Below are 17,396 nucleotides of genomic sequence, written 5' to 3'. Positions count from 1 at the left end.
AATTTGACTAATTTGACTCAGCACAGAGTCAAATTACGTTTTGTTGATTTTCTAAGCCTAAATAGGTTATCCTTTTCAGAGAACACACTTAAATATGCACATTTATCTACATTTTAGAGCACAATTTCTATTAATTTGTTTGTTGAGTTTAACATTTTGGAAAAAATAACACATAAAATATAATATGTGCCATAACCTTTGCACAGGCCACATTTTATCTCTTTTTTTTTAATGTGAAATTCTGCAAATAAACAGTAATTGTGCATTAAAATGTGCAGAAGTGTGTTCTTTATAGAGGATGTGCTGACTTACTTTCAGTCAACACAACATGCCATTTCACTGGGGCGCTCAAACTTTTACATACAACTGTATTCTGTCATTATTTTCATATTTATATAACTAACATAATATTAATATTTAGGGCAGCTAGTTTATTTATGTTTTTAAGTTCTTCCACATCCCAGTCAGTGTGATTGTGATCAAGGCTGGATTTTTTAATTTGCTGTTAAGTCTCATCATTTTCCTCTTTAATGTGTGTAATGGACATCTCAGAGTTAAGTTGCTCTGCTACGATCGATTTCTGGCTTTTTAACGCTAATGAGCATTATCTGACCAAGCAGGCGCTGAACCTACATCAGCACTTTTACTCTAAGCTTGATACAGTCTGCTTTTTCTGGGACAGTATCCGATGACCAGGCCATCACTTACACTCAGTCTGAGGCTGCCCTTCTAATGACTTTGTGTAATAGTCGCTATTTAAAGAAAAAAAGGCAACCTAAATGGTTTAAGTAGGTAAAAGGACTTACGTGACTCACATGAGGCACAGTTATTTTAAGTTTTAAAAACTCTTGAACTGCAAGAATCCATATGTGGCCCGCACTTCATTTCTTCACGCTCATAACTGCATCACTTACATATTAGTTTCATAGTGGCTACTGAATAATTCACAATAATATTACTGAATAATGAGTCTTAATGGGCCAATATTATGGGAAACTTCTTCAATTTAATATAGTTCAATATAGTATGTAAAAGTCCCAAAATATACCACTCACTCCCTCAGTCTCTGTAATCCACATATGCAATGAAACGTTTTATAGAAAAAGCTTATGATCTCACAAAAAACAATGCATTTTCATATCTACCTACACAGCCGCTTAGCTCCGCCCATTCATGTATAAGGAGTGTTTTAGCCCAGACTGCTTTTTCAATGAGGCACAATACAGGGTAACCAATCAGAACAGGGATAATTTACATAGATCAGTCTTAAAGGCCCAGTAACAATAACAGCTTGTTTAATTGTAAAGGATGAAAAGAATTGGGAAAATGGTCATTATTATTATTATTATTATTATTATTACTTACAAAATACAAGAAAAATGTAGGATATGCCCTAAATAACAAATTTGCCAACAGTATTTTTCTTTTCTTTTTTTTATTACTTTTTTCTTTATTTTTCTTTCTCTATTTGTCCACTTTTTATTCAGCACAATACATGTTGTGCACTAATAAGTGCATAAAAATGATCTCTGAAGTTTTTGAATATTGTTACACTGCCCCCTCACCACCTTTTTGGCATTACACTACATTTGACATTCAAGAGTTGTTCATGAATATGCAAACCACTGGGATCACACTTATATGGCAAAATGAACCAGACAGAAACAGAAAGAATAAACACTCATTTTAATGTCTTTTGGGGTAAATTTTGGAAGGTCACTGACATGCATTAAATTGCTTCCCTGAAATCTTAATTTCATACAAAAATTAAAAAGCAACTCTGCTGGGTCTTAAAGTGGGTATGAAAGGCCTATTACAGACTTATCAAAAAATGTATCAAGTGTCCACTCTAGTGGTTTTTATTGTCATTCCTCAATATAACTTGTATACTTTGGAATGAACTGTCATTCTTCAGGCCACAAAACAGTATCACATTAATCAGGGCTACATACGCAGAGACGAGTGCAGAACATACAACAAATCCACCACACAATAAATATGCAGAACACTAAAAGTACATGACAATACATATAAGACCAGACAACAAAACATGTATACAAATAGGCATTACATATATAGGTGTTATGTAGGCATAAAGGGCAAAATACAGATATTGCTTTCCACTGTTTTCCACCAGACTGTACTCCATTCTCAAAGCATGCAGTAAACTTCCTCTTTCGCCACACCTACGACAACACCCAGCCGCTCTGCTACCACCGGCCCCTTGAGGCTTCACAGTAAGCGGCTTTCAGACTGTATCCATAATTAAGTCCCACAGAGAGCTGTAGGACACTGTCTACATAAATGTGGGCTTCCAGATTTAGTGGCCACCCTGTCCGAGCTGCAGTGACACTGCAGGTTTTAGTCATTAGTGCAAACTGTGCAGTGAACTAACTGCTCCTGTCCTGTCGGCATCAGCCCGGTCTTCAGCGACCCAGACAGTGCCGCAGGGCTCCGACTCGCACAGCCAGCCGCCGTACACGCTCACACACACCTACTACAGCTTCATTAGCCCTGCCAACACGCACACACACACACACACAGTAACACTTGTTATCCTGATTGATTAACTGATCTAAGAATACATGGATGATGAGTTAATTACATTGTATATGGATATCATAAAATGTATTTTCATGTGTGAATAGCAGCTAACATTATATTTACTGCTGTTAAGAAGTCCACAGATTATTCAACCTGCATAATTAAATGTGTTAAGATGTAAACAAAGTCATTCAGAGTGGTTCGCTGTGAAATGTGGTGTTCTAGATAAACATAAGTCAGAATTTTTCACAGTGGTGGTGATGGGAACAAGGCGTTTGAAGCATGTTAATGCTTCCAAAAGCTACATCACAGAAATCATCATTACATGAAATGGTCACAAATACACTGCTTGTTTAATGATAGTTTTGAGAGAAAGTTATGACCTAAATTCCATTTATGGTGGAGAGCTACATGCAGGGTGTTGTGAGGCAAAATACATTTTATCAGATTTACCACTATTTTACTATCATTAACATCGCATATTAAACTCAGAAGATACATGCAAGTTCACTGGTCATTGTGGATAGTAAATAAAATGGCTGTTTTGTGCTATAAGCCTCGTGACCTCTGGTTCCTATCACCACCAACTGTAAAGAAGTCGGTAAGCTTTTCCACAATGAACCACTTCACATCAAACCGCAAGACTTTGTTTACATCTCAATGATTGAATTATTAAAGTTTACTTTCACTATAGTGTAAGAAATGTGTTGCACATAAAACATTTGTTTTTACAAAATGATAACTTTAAGGAGAATTCTGATGTATGCTTATGTAATTTTATGTCATTTTTAAGTAATATAAGAGCATTTTGCATTGACCCTTTCATCACTAAATGTCCCCACAATGTAAAGGCAGCTAGCTTTTTAAATGGTGCAAAAATAAATAAAAAGGCTTTAAAAAAAAAGGAAAAGGAAAGTTTTGTATTGCTACACTGTGATTAATAAATATTTGTGCTTTAACTTAAAAAAAAAGCTAACCTGGCAGCCTTTTAACTTAAATGTTACTGAACTTAATAAATGAACAGAATGCCAGACTTACTATTAGTTGTTCAATAAACTTAGATTTTTACTCTGGTCAGGTTAATTACTGTTTAAAGTTAAAACAACTAATCTGTCGTACAGCGTGGTGACAGTATAGACTAAAGTTAATCTATCTTTAATCTACCATGTATGCTACCTTAATGAAAATCAATCATTTTCAATTAAATACTTCTTATAGATTTATCTATCACTGTGAGCGTGAGAGAGAGTGTGTGTGTACATGTGTGCGCATGCATATGCATGTATGTGTATTTTTAGTATCTAAGTGCTGCCTCATCACTCACCCCTCTAATTTTTCTGAAATAAATGAACCATCAACGCAAATTCAACAAAGATAATTAAATTGCCAGAGGAACTCGGAGGCCGAGAAGAAATATGAAATAACACGATTCGGCTTGTTGTCGTGGGGCAAATTACTAAATGATGCTCTATACAAATGAACCATCTCGCTCATTTGTCAACTCACTCAAATGACGGCCCTCTCATGGCATCAGGCTCTAGAGAAAATGCATTTTCCCTCCAACCCATTAACAATTCAATAACTTATGCAAAGCGCAGACACTTTGTTTATTCCTTTCTGCTTTTTGATAGGTTACATAAATCTCTGATATTGCAATATTGATAAACCATTTTTATCCATTCCTGCATCTGTGCTGTGATGCGGTCCTATGAATTTTAAGCCGAAGAGAGGAAATGGAAAAGCTTCAACCACACTTTCTGTGTTTGTGGCCTTGTCGTCCCTGGTCGATTTCTATGGGAATTATTTGAAGATGTAAATGCGGGGTTACCCATGAGTGCCTGTGATCACAGCAGCATGGAGAACACTGCTGGATCCATTCACGCTCCTGTGTCTGGGCCCTGAGTTCAGCCGGGTTAATGCCTTTGGATTAGGAAGTTTGCTTAAGGGAAAAAGACTCTCGTTACTTTTTTTTTCAGGATTCTGCATGGATCAACCAAACCATCTGAAGAGGTTTCCTGAATTTCAATTTCTGGTAAGTACCAAGACTAAAAATGTAAAATATGTTAAGTGGATCTTCTCACTTGTATGGCCTGGTGGAGCATGAGCCTCACAATGGAGGTTAAGGTTTTGTTCAAAAACCCCAGTACAGAAATAAATCCCATCATATCACAGAGTTTTTCATATGATATTTATAAAGAGCTGACAATTAGCTGCAATATATGCCTCGAAATGTCTCTTCTTACATTTTGTTTATTCACTTATAGCTCATTGAAAATGGAAAAAAATAGAGTAATTCTGTAGAAAGTGTGGGTTTTAATCATTCAATCAGCACAAATTTTATGTTTGAAAGGAGAAGCTTTATTGATTTTATTGTGATTTAAATTTGATGAAAAGTTACTGTTTTGTGGAGAGAAACTTCCTTACATTGTTACTATGTTTTTGTCATTGGTTGACACTGAAATAAAGTACCACTGAGGTGATAACACTGTAATTACTTATGTATGATTACACTGAAAAAGCACAGCAAACCAACAGTAATTACTCAAGACTTCAGTTAAGGGGAATAGGGAGTATGTTTTATAAAGGGAAACCAATTTTTCAAACTTTTTGCAGATAAACAGTGTCATTATACAATGCGTCAGGCTTCATACAGTGTCTTCCTAACCATTTCATGCAATAGTTGTATGCGATGTAGCATTTAGAGGCCTTAGAAGTTTCTACAGAATGGTACATTTCACATCAAAACTTTCTGAGCAACATCATTTACATTTCATTGTTCAGAAATTTCGAAAGCCCTTAAAACATGTTTGAAGCTTTTGGAAGGCAGTGAGTGGTAGAAATGAATGACATTTGACCTATACATGGGAGGAACTACATGCAAGTCATCCAATACTGTGTTCAGCTTCTCTTATCCAAATTCTGCTTTTTCTATAGTGTTTGAGTGAGTCCTGGCTTCTCTCACTGCTCTGAATTCAGCCCAAAGATATGGCCTACATTATTCATAGGCCCATGCAGGTGAGGGCTGAGGTCTGCATAGGTGTACACTGAGCTTAACATGACAGTGGACCGTCCTGAGGGTCAAAGTTATGGCAGGACATCAGTGGTTAACTGACAGCGAACGGCAAGTTAGACCTACACAGTGCTCGATGTGAATAATTGACCAAATCAATATAAAATACATTGCTGAAAATGGAATACAGAATAGCTTCATACCAAGGCCTCAAGCCCCAGGAGAAAACAGATATGAGGGGCTGCTATATTTTCTTGGCCCACTGTAATCATCCATTCTCGTAACAGGACAGGGTGTCATTTAAAAAAGCAAAAAAAAACAAGCATTCAGCTAACTATTCTGGGACTGGTAACAAGCAGAGCCTTTAACAAGCTGCAGGAATGCCGGCATGTTAAAAATTACTGCTAAATGTGAGCATAGCCTCATTCCCCTCTGCCCGCTATCTGACAGCATTTCAGCACATACCATTTTAGGCCCTGATCTTTGTCTGACAGTGGTTTAAAAAAAAAGCCTTCTGGCCTGCAGAAATAAGTGCTTCAGCTTTTTTTTTCTTCCTTGAAAAACTATGGCTAATTAGGTCAAGACCCGAGCCATCAGCTAACATGAGTGCAATGAAAATTGAATGTCCAAGCAAATGGACTGCTGTGTCTATTTACCATTTGAAATATTAATGGAAACATCAGCCTGCCCTATCAAGTCAACACTGGATGAGCAGATTTGGGTAATTGTGGTGAGATTCTCACATTGAGCAGAAGCTAATGGGTGGCATGCATGGAAATCTATGGACCAAATTGGTGTGGTGTTCAAAAAAGTTATTTTGATATTATGCTGATGTATGACAAGCAAATAGGGTAATGAATATGGCAATGCTGAAGGAAAACGGCTATTTTAAAACGGATAATTCCAGCCCTAAGATTCACTGAGCCACATTGGACATCGTATATATTTAATAAAATAACATATATGCACATGTTGACTGAATTCTATATTAATGCATTCTGTCTTAATAATTAAGTTATTTATAAAAATATGATGTTGCTCAGCAATCAAAGGCTACTATTAACAAACCCCAGTTGTTTATTGTGAACATTGGTTTATTTTTATCATATTGTATTTTATCTAGTGCTACTGAATATTAGTTTGAATTATATTCTATTAGGTTAAAAAAAAGGAGGATGTGGACAAAGCACGGGGAGAATGTTAAACATAAAAAGCCCCACAGAGAGCACACACTATTCAGTACTGCACGACACCATGCACTCTGCGTAATGCACCGTGTCCAATCTCACCCTGATGAGATGACACGGAGGCACAGCATTTACAGCCAACAAAACTCGCACCTTATCACCAAACCGCCTATTCCTACTAGTTTCGTCATACCTGAAATAGCTATTAATTCTGATTTAAAGGAGCCACACCTGACCACATTACTGTCCACTTATTTCAAAATGACATTAACCTACAAGCAGCTGGGAACACTTTGAAAATATCTCAAAAAATGATTGTGAGCTTTTGTCCTTAGACTACTATAGCTGCATTTCTATCCAAAAGATACCTAAAAAAAAACAAAAAAAAACGTTGTAAACATTGTAAAGTTTCCCAAAGTAGACTATGGAAATGGAAATTATTAGCAATATTTTGTTGACGTCAACAAAACTTTTTTCGGTTCAACTTTAGCAGAAAAGTTTTCTGCCTGAAACACAATGAAAAACCTTTTTAGTTAGGCATGAATTTAGTGTCATGAGACAAGTTTCCCTCATGTGCCTCTTACATGCAACACAAACAAATACAATGTGGTGGAAAGGTTTTCTTGGGCTACATTCACATTACAAGCCTGTTTACTGGCAATAACCTCAGGTTAAACTTTGCTGCCACATTAATGGTAAATAATGAAAGTAAAACAATTAGCAAGACTTTTTTCAGGAAGTTACGGGGAAGCCAGGGAAGGGAAGGGAAATGTAAACATGTTGCAACATACATAAAATTAACCAGAAACATGTCACTACAACCAATTTTTAGATGCGAAGCACCTCATGGGCCTGGCTTATAACTAACTAACTAACTAACTCACTCACTCACTCACTCACTCACTCACTCATTTTTATTACTTTTTTTCTTTTTAATTTGATTTCTGCTTCATTTAATATTATTTTCATTTTTCAAAGATTTTATTAATTAAACTCACCTGAAATACAACAGGGTACTGAATAAACATAACTTGTTAACAATGATTTCCATACAAAGTGAGCATAAAATGCTATTCTGGGGAACTGCACCCAATCTGGCAACCCTGGAAGTGTTGCTGCACAGTTGTAACATGATTATTGACGCAGCAGAGCTGAGGAAACAATGTCCTTTTATTCAGCGCCTTAAAAATAAAAGCAACATTCTTTGTTGAGTCTTGTAAGTGAGCAATGACCATATTTGTATATGATAAAGATTTTTAAGCTGTGCAGATGCCACTTTCTAATGGAGCACTGAACTCAGTGTGATGTTGGACTTTACACCCAGTGCAGTCTGAATAAGCTTCCTACGGCTCCTGACAGTTTGCTAGTATTCACGCTCTCTTTTATTCTTGGAAATTAATGCAGCTGAAAGCACGCAAACTAAATAGCAAACTTATTTGCAGTGAACCAGGCAATTAATCCTCATATTGTTGCTTCAAATTGAGCTCTATAACCGGAATTAAGTGCTGATCATGGGTTTTGTCGCAGATACAGATCATTGTTTTTGTGTTAAAGGATCATTAGCTGCGTTCCAAAAACTACACAGCAACTGAGGAAGGTGAACGGCCACTTCACTAAGTACATCTTAACTTGTATAACTCATTGTCCATTTTATGGTCCACTTACCATATAGCAGCATTTTTGCAGGTCCACAATTACAGACTGTAGCTCATCTGTTGCTCTGCATACTTTGTTAGCCCCCTTTCACCCTGTTCTACAATAGTCAGGACCCCCACAGGACCACCACAGAGTAGGTATTATTTGGGTGATGGATCATTTTCAGCGCTGCAGTAACACTGATGTGGTGGTGGTGTGTTAGTGTGTGTTGCGCTGGTATGAGTGGATCAGACACAGCAGTGCTGCTGGAGTTTTTAAACATTGTGACACTCCTACCCTGCTGGTCCACCTTGTAGATGTAAAGTCAGAGGCAATAGCTCATCTGCTGCTGCACAGTTTGCGCTGGTCGTACCGTAGTCCTTAATGAGTGGTCACACGATGCTGTCCACTGGACGCTGTTGGCTGGATGTTTTTGGTTGGACTATTCTCAGCCCAGCAGTGACACTGAGGTGTTTAAAAACTCCAGCAGCACTGCTGACAATGATCCACCATCCAAATTGTACCTGTTCTGTGGTGGTCCATCGAAGAACAGAGTAAAAAACAGGTAACAAAGTATGTCGAGAAACAGATGAACTACAGTCTGTAATTGTAGAAATATAGAGTGCACCTATATGGTAAGTGGTGCTGATAAACTGGACAATGAGTGTAGAAACAAGGAGGTGTACTTAATGAAGCAGCCGGTCAGTGTATATTCCTGTATTTCAGCTCATCAAAGTGTTAAAATTGGTTGTTCAATTGGCTTTACAATAATTATAATCAAATTTATAAAATTCTATCTAACATTCATTGTAGCCCTAATGCCACTGTTTCATGGAACTGATAAGCCACTCGAGGCTGTGCACTGATTTTACCACACTTCAGGATGTTTTATGTACGAAGTAAAGCAAACTGTAATGACTGCCAATAAGTCATTAACATTAGCCGGATAATAATATCAAAATATCGTCATAATTTTAGTAGGACAATACTGATTGTACTGTATCCTCTGCACTTCTGCTCTGACTCAAAGACAGCAAGACTTTCTTTCTTTTTCAGAGGCATTGCATCAAGTCACGGAGGAAGTTCTGTAAAATGGTCCACACTTCAGTCATCTCACTCCTGAGGCTGTAAAGAGGACACATCACTTTTGGAGAGTCTCTTACCTAAGGGCTAGCGTCTAATCCTGGACATGATGAGTGGACCTGCTGGACCCAGAGGTCTGCACAGACTGAAGCCTGGAGAATAAGAGTCATTGTGTCAAATGCACAGCCATGTCAAACTCTGACCGCTGAAAGCTCCTCTACGGTGTGGGGTGCTGTGTCTTTGGTCATGGATTTTCTTAGCATCACGAAAAAAAGGGGCCTTGGTTGCTCTGTCAGATTACAGCGGTCCGTGACAGCTACTCACACACCAGCGTCGAAAGGTCTTTCAATTAGTCGGCGCCTGTAAACGAGAGAAGGTGACATTTCCTGATTGGAGAGTGACCCGCGGACTACACCTACAGCTGTCTAGACAACCGTGGACATGCTTGCGTGCCCCCTAAAATTGCCCAGAAAATCGTGCCTTCAGTAAACACACCTATGGATTTTCACTGGAACAGAACCCAGAGAGTTACATATGGATTATAGTGGTTATCTGCAGTGAAGCCTATTCAGTTGAGAACAACAAAAACTTTTGACAAGCAGTCCGCGCAATGTGCAACAGAGAGATAAAGGCTGCGAATAATAAGCAATTACTTCATTAGTTTAACTGTACAAGGTTATATTAGTCTCAGGTGGATAAAATTAACTGGGGAGAACACGTACAGACTGCTTTTAGCTAATATTCTCCTCCAACGTACAGCGCTAACAGTTCACACAATAACAAGCATGCACTGTTTTTGTTTTTTTTAATCCCTTTCATGTCTTTGAAGTGGAATTCATGGACTGAGATAACAAAGGGGTGGTGCCCTTTTGGATTGGTACCACAAACGCTGGCATTTGCAATGAATGAAAAAAAAAAAACATCACGGGAAATAACCTGGATGAAGTGGATGAATAAATTCAAAACGTTAAAGTAATAGTGATGATAATTAAAGTGCAGACCACCAACTGTTAAGTGCAAACAAGCAATTAGCAGAGGCAAATATGTAAAAATTAAGAGAGGCGAAGCAGGTCCCGCTCCTGGATGACCTTGAAAATTGCTTTGGGACGCTTCGGTGCTTCTTGGGTTTCTGCTAGCCAGGCTGCATTTCCAGGCATGCTCATGTCATGTTAGTGCCTGCTGGCTGGATAGGCACAGCCAGCGAGCCACATGGCCCCGTTAAATATTTAAACTGGCGAAGCCCACTAGAGAGGGATTGGGAGGGGGCTGCCTTGAAATTCAGCATCTGCCAGAACCATCTCCGAGCACACCTTGAGCTTACTTCTTGGCATGGATGAAAAAGCGATGGGACGTTATTCGAGGAGCCGAAATTGAAACACAAAGCCAGGAGAAGAAGTAATGACGCACCACTGGGAAGGTCAATGCTTGGCTGAGCCGAGAGATGGGGAAGGGCAAAGAGCGGAAGAAAAAAGCGGGCGGCCGAAGGAGGGGGGCCGGTGAGCTCTCACCTTCATCTCCGCAGGGGTGGGGATGAGTGTCCTCAGGAGGATGTGGACAAAGCACGGGGAGAATGTTAAACATAAAAAGCCCCACAGAGAGCACACACTATTCAGTACTGCACGACACCATGCACTCTGCGTAATGCACCGTGTCCAATCTCACCCTGATGAGATGACACGGAGGCACGGCATTTACAGCCAACAAAACTCGCACCTTATCACCAAACCGCCTATTCCTACTAGTTTCGTCATACCTGAAATAGCTATTAATTCTGATTTAAAGGAGCCACACCTGACCACATTACCGTCCACTTATTTCAAAATGACATTAACCTACAAGCAGCTGGGAACACTTTGAAAATATCTCAAAAAATGATTGTGAGCTTTTGTCCTTAGACTACTATAGCTGCATTTCTATCCAAAAGATACCTAAAAAAAAAAAAACGTTGTAAACATTGTAAAGTTTCCCAAAAAAAAACCTTTTTAGTTAGGCATGAATTTAGTGTCACGAGACAAGTTTCCCTCATGTGCCTCTTACATGCAACACAAACAAATACAATGTGGTGGAAAGGTTTTCTTGGGCTACATTCACATTACAAGCCTGTTTACTGGCAATAACCTCAGGTTAGACTTTGCTGCCACATTAATGGTAAATAATGAAAGTAAAACAATTAGCAAGACTTTTTTCAGGAAGTTATGGGGAAGCCAGGGAAGGGAAGGGAAATGTACACATGTTGCAACATACATAAAATTAACCAGAAACATGTCACTACGACCAATTTTTAGATGTGAAGCACCTCATGGGCCTGGCTTATAACTAACTAACTAACTAACTAACTCACTCACTCACTCACTCACTCATTCACTTACCCAATCACCCACCCGTCCACTCAGCCACCCGCCGTCCCACCCACTCTATATATAATTATATATTAGATTTTTCTGCCAACCTATGCCTTTAAATGGCCTATTTCATGGAAAACTAAATTTTCTTCACTTTTTTGGATAAAAGAGTTTTGACTGTTTTAAAACATACTGTTCACTCCCCAGTCAAAACAGTCCATATATGGAAATGATGAAAAATCAGTCTGTTTAAGTTCATGGTGTTTGTGATGTCATGAAAATCAGTGCATTTACATATATGTCCGCCAATTCAGCCTTCAGTGGTTTAACCCCTCCCATTCACACTGAGGCTGTAAAGTATTTCATTTTGAACTGATTTCTACACAGTGAAGGGCAGCTAATCAAAAAAAAAATCCTGTTTCGTTCAAAGGGATAAAGGGATGTTGGAATTAAGACTGTTTTTGATACATAAATGTACAAATACAATGAAAAGACCTCAGGGAGAAAAAAAACAAACAAAAAGTGCAGGAAATGGACCCTTTAAAAAAATTACATTATGTCTGTTGATCACAAACATGTTCATCCCGTTCATTCACTCAGAATAGTGAAACTTCTTCTGAACAACTTATACAGTTCACAGTAGAGCCCAGAGAAACCAGCTTTATAAAAGAGCTTACAGGAATGTTAAAGTAAGGTGTGAATTAATCCAACATCCTCATCATCAAAAAATAAGAAAAATATGAACTGTAATATGAAACAGCAGGCTGAGGTCATCAAATTATTTAGAAAGGCACATTTCATGAAACTAAAGCACTGTGCACCTGAAATGGTTCAGTGAAAGGATGTTAAAAGCCTTCACTGCCAGTTGTCCATATGAGGCCTCCACTTCTGTGGACACAGTTTTAAAGCACTTGTTGAAGTGGCAGAGGATGTGAGCTGACCGCGAGGCCTTGATTTTCATTACGGGTGGAACCACACAGTCCTTCAGCGCAGTCCTCCACAGCCTCGTCAGCGCAGCCACACGGCATCATCAAAGCCTCACCGCTTTGATCAACTCTTCAAAAGCCTTTTCTGGCCTCTTATCAATGCCCGTTTGCCTGCGTTCTGACAGTGCAGGCTTTCTGCCACCACTGATAAAACCCGTTAATTCACTTTCTTCATATTGCGCTTCCTTTATGGGCCTCATGTTGGCATTTTGTTTATGTTGTTTTTTGGTCATTCACTTTTAAAAAGTAACAAAAGCTTACAATGTGGAAACAGACTCTAAAGGTACAAAGGGCAGTAGTTACATACTTCTTAGGGCTGTTCAAAAGGATACTTCATGAATAAAGTATGAAAACAGTGTGCTTGATATTGCCTGATGAAATGCAATAGCGAGGTTTCGTTCTGTGCCAGCTGTTTAGACTTGCGATGTGCATTGTAACTAGGCAAAGGGACTTGTGGAACTCTCAGTATGAGTGCTGATCTCAGATCAGATTCCTCAGCAGATTACAGTGATTCTAATGCCAAAAATGATACCAGTTCAGTGCTCTGACCCCGAGTCCTTTAAATGTCCTTTAAAAGGCCCATGTATTGGAAAATCGAATTATTCTTGCTAATTATCCTTGCAAAACATACCATTTAGTTCTCAGTCCATATGATGTTTGTATGAAAATTAAGTTGCAAAAACAGCTTTTTTTTTTTTTTTGAACTCACTGGTTTTATTATGTCAAAAAAACAATTTATTTACATACATCCACCTATTCAGCCTACATCAGTTTAGCCCCGTAGATTCATACTGGAGCAATAAAGAGGTCTTTCAGCCAGGACTGCTTTTTGAATAAGGCACATTACAGGACGGCCATCCAGAACACAACTCATTTACATATATCTGTCACAATAACTAAGGTAGCTTGTTTAATTCTTAGGGTTAAAGAGAGAAAATGGTCAGGTAAAAATTAATGAGGACTGTTTTTGGCACATACAACCACACTTCAGGGTGATACAGTGTCTTGTAAAAATATTCAACCTTTTCAATCTGTTATCCGTGATCAGCAGACATAATGTAAGATTTTTGTTTAAAGGGTCCATTTCCTACATTTTTTTGTTTGTTTGTTTTCTCCCTGAGGTCTTTTAATTGAATTTATGTTCATTTATGTATCAAAAACATTTTTTATTCATTTTTACATTACAAATGACACTTATATAGTTTGTTTCAGACAGTAATTTATTGCAAGCCAAAGTGTTCATAAATCTAATGCTCCAAGTAAGTTTGAAGAGATTTCCGCCCATTTTTCCTGGCAGATTTGCTCCAGGTTGTTCAGGTTGGTTGGATGACACGTTTTAAACAGTGACACAGATTCTCGACTGGATTGAGATCTGACCGCTGTAGATCATTCACCTTTTTGTTCAACCACTCCTGTATTGCTTTGGCCTTTTGTTTGGGATCACAGTCCCAGCTGAGGACAAGCATCTCCACAACATGATGCCGCCACCCCTATACTTCACTGTTGGGATGGTGTTTTCTGAGGAATAGATAGTGTTAGGTTTGCACCACACGCAGCATTATGAATCTTGGCCAAAAAACTCCATTTTCATCTCATCTGACCACAAATCCATATCCTACATTTTAGCTGGGGCACTCCGATGCTTTCTGGCAAGGTCCAGACGTGCTTTGATGTATTTTTTCTTCAGTAATGGCTCCTTTCTAGCCACCCTCCCATACAAGCCAGTTATATGCCAAGCTTTTGGTATTGTTGCCTAGTGCATCTTCACTCCAGTCTCAGCCACTGAACTCTGCAGCTCCTTCAAAGTGATTGTTGGCCTCTCTGAGGCTTCCCATACAAGTCCACTGTTTGCTGTTATGCTGAGTTTTGAGGGACGGCTTTGTCTAAATAGTGCCTGGGTAGCATGATGCAGTTTTCATTTCCTCACAATTGATCCAACAGCACTTCCTGGGATACCCAAGGATCTGTATATTATTTTGTAGCCTTTTCTTTATCCATCAAATTCATATTAGAGTGATTAGATGCTTCAACAGACTACTGATCTGATCTCACTATGAAAGTTGCTCAGTCGTGCATGCAAATCACACAAAAGGATAGGTAAAAGGACATATGCAAAAGTTTAGGCACCCTGGTCCAATTCCATGTTTTGTTGAATTTCTAAGACAAAATATGTGCTCATCTCTAAGAAAACACTTCTGCACAATTTAATGCACAATTACTGCGTATTTGCTGAATTTAAATAAATCATAAAATGTGGTCTTTGCAAAAGTTATGGCATGTTTGTTTCTTTTAATATATTGAACTCAGTAAACAAAAAAAACTGTACAACAAAGTAACAAAATTGTTATTAAGTACTTGACTGTAATGTGATTACAAGAATTTTAACTGTAAAGCATTACTCTCAATACTGCCTCTCAACCAGCGGCTTAAAGTGAATGCAGTAGGGCAATCAGAATCCAGAGTAGAGTCAGGCTAGTAGCCAGTACTGTTCCATTTAAACATGCATGGATTATCATCAATATCGATCTTTCAGACTGGATCAGGACATTGCTGCTTTTATCCATTCTTCTTAGCCATCCTTTAATTCATTCTACTATCCAATGTTGTACAAAAACCACAGACAAAAATTCTACATGAATTCAGCAAATCTACAGTGTTCATGTGCCAGTCCAGTGTCTTGCTGGTGGTGAAATTATATGAATGGGCCCACAGCCCCCACACGCTAATAGAACTGAAGCTGAATACTTGACTACAAGGCAAGTTTGCCTGTATCGGGACAATTTAGTACTGTCTGAAACTGACCTAACGTAATTTGGAAAGAGAGCAGACAGACGGGTGACATGGAAAGGCTCTTTAGTTTGCCAGGGGAGCTGCCTCTCAGTGTGCATGGCTGGACATGCTGAAAAGGCCCAGACTGACAGCAATCCATTAGGGAGCCTGGCCTTTCCTTTAGTGCCGGATACCTGGAAGAGCTCAGGAAAAGACTCAGCTGCCTCTGCTTCTCTTTTAATCTTTTTCTTCAGCTGCCTCGTTTTCCTCCTCTGTCCCTCCTGGGTCTGCAGGGCCACTATTCAAGGACACGCAGCGTCGCCGGATGTCTACAAGGCCACGTTGCAAAAATGAAGGTGACTGCAGCATTGTGTTGATGTCCCACACACTTTTTACACACCACTGCCCCCACCCCTTACTACCCATCGTTCTCTTAAAGGAATGCTCCAGCGTTTTACAACTGAATCTCTATTTGCAACTGTAGAAAAACCCATTGACATGAAGCGCGCTTCACTTCACAGAAAACAGTGGGTAAGTGCTTTATTGGTTTCTACCATAAGCATATTTCAAGTCACTGTGTTTTCTGTTCTTTTTTAAGTACAGAGAAATGTATTGATACTATTGTCCATGGCAATCACCTGTATGATACAATTGCTCCAAATAAAGATTAGGTTGAAAACCATTGGAGTATCCCTTTAAAGAACTGAAGTACAATTAAAGTTAAGTGTTGTTACACAGCATTACTTTTGCTTATTCCCATATCATGTTTTTTAATATACAGTTTTGTGCAAAAGTCATTTGTTTAATTTCTGGTTGAGTTAATAATTTTTCAGGAAACATTTCTGAGGAGATTAGACATAAGACAGTCCACTTGCAGAAAGTCAAGAATTTAAAACTGGAGTTGAAAAAATGATTTAAAGATGCAGAGAAAATGGGACTCTCAACATCCATGCAAAACCTGGTAGACCACCAAAACTGCCCCAATCAGATAAACAGTACTTAAAGCTTTCATCTTTGAGAGACAGAAAATCAAGCTCCACTCCTGCTTCAGATATGAAAAAACTGCAAGTGTTTCTGTCCATCCTTCCATTGTCAGAAGACAGCTCGACACTATGAGTCTGAAAGGATGTGTAGCTGTCAGGAAGCCCTTACTGAAAAAAGGAAAAAGAATAAAATTTGCACTAGAACAACAAAACTGGACATGTGCAATTTGGTTTTATGCACTCATTAGTCTACATTTGTAATTGGGATTATTTGGATCATGAGAAGCAGAAAATGTAACCAACTTCTAAAACTGAACTTTGGAGCTGTCGAAAAATATTCCTGCAAAAACCTTTCCTTCAGAAAATAATGGAAGCTGTAACAAAAGCAAACTGTGGACACACTAAATATTGAAAAATATCATTTAGCTGTTCAGGCTTCTGTGTAATTTTCTGTGTATTGTTTTTTGCTTCTTTTTCCTGATGCTGAAAAATGAATCATTTGTACTTAATGGCTGTTTTGAACAGAAAAGGGTGGTCGCAGACTTTTGCACAGTACTGTAAGTGAAAGTTCTATCAGTCATTTAGTATAAATAAATGAAAAGAAAAGATTCTTCCTTCAAATGTTTCTTTGAAAATGGGTATGTAGTCCATGGCTTTATCATCTTTCAACTCAGCTGAACCCAGAAGCACTCTTAAAATGCTTAATCATGCTAGCTCTCTAGATCAGGAGTAATAGGATGGGGGGTAGAGGGTGAGACAGGGACAGTGAAGAAAAAGTGTTTTTAAAATTGGGGATAACTTCACACACACAAATGCACATGCATGCCTACACACACACACACACACACACACACACA

Source organism: Colossoma macropomum, unplaced genomic scaffold (genome assembly GCF_904425465.1).
Source record: "Colossoma macropomum unplaced genomic scaffold, Colossoma_macropomum, whole genome shotgun sequence".
Classification (NCBI taxonomy): Eukaryota; Metazoa; Chordata; class Actinopteri; order Characiformes; family Serrasalmidae; genus Colossoma; species Colossoma macropomum.
This window is presented reverse-complemented; position numbering follows the sequence as displayed.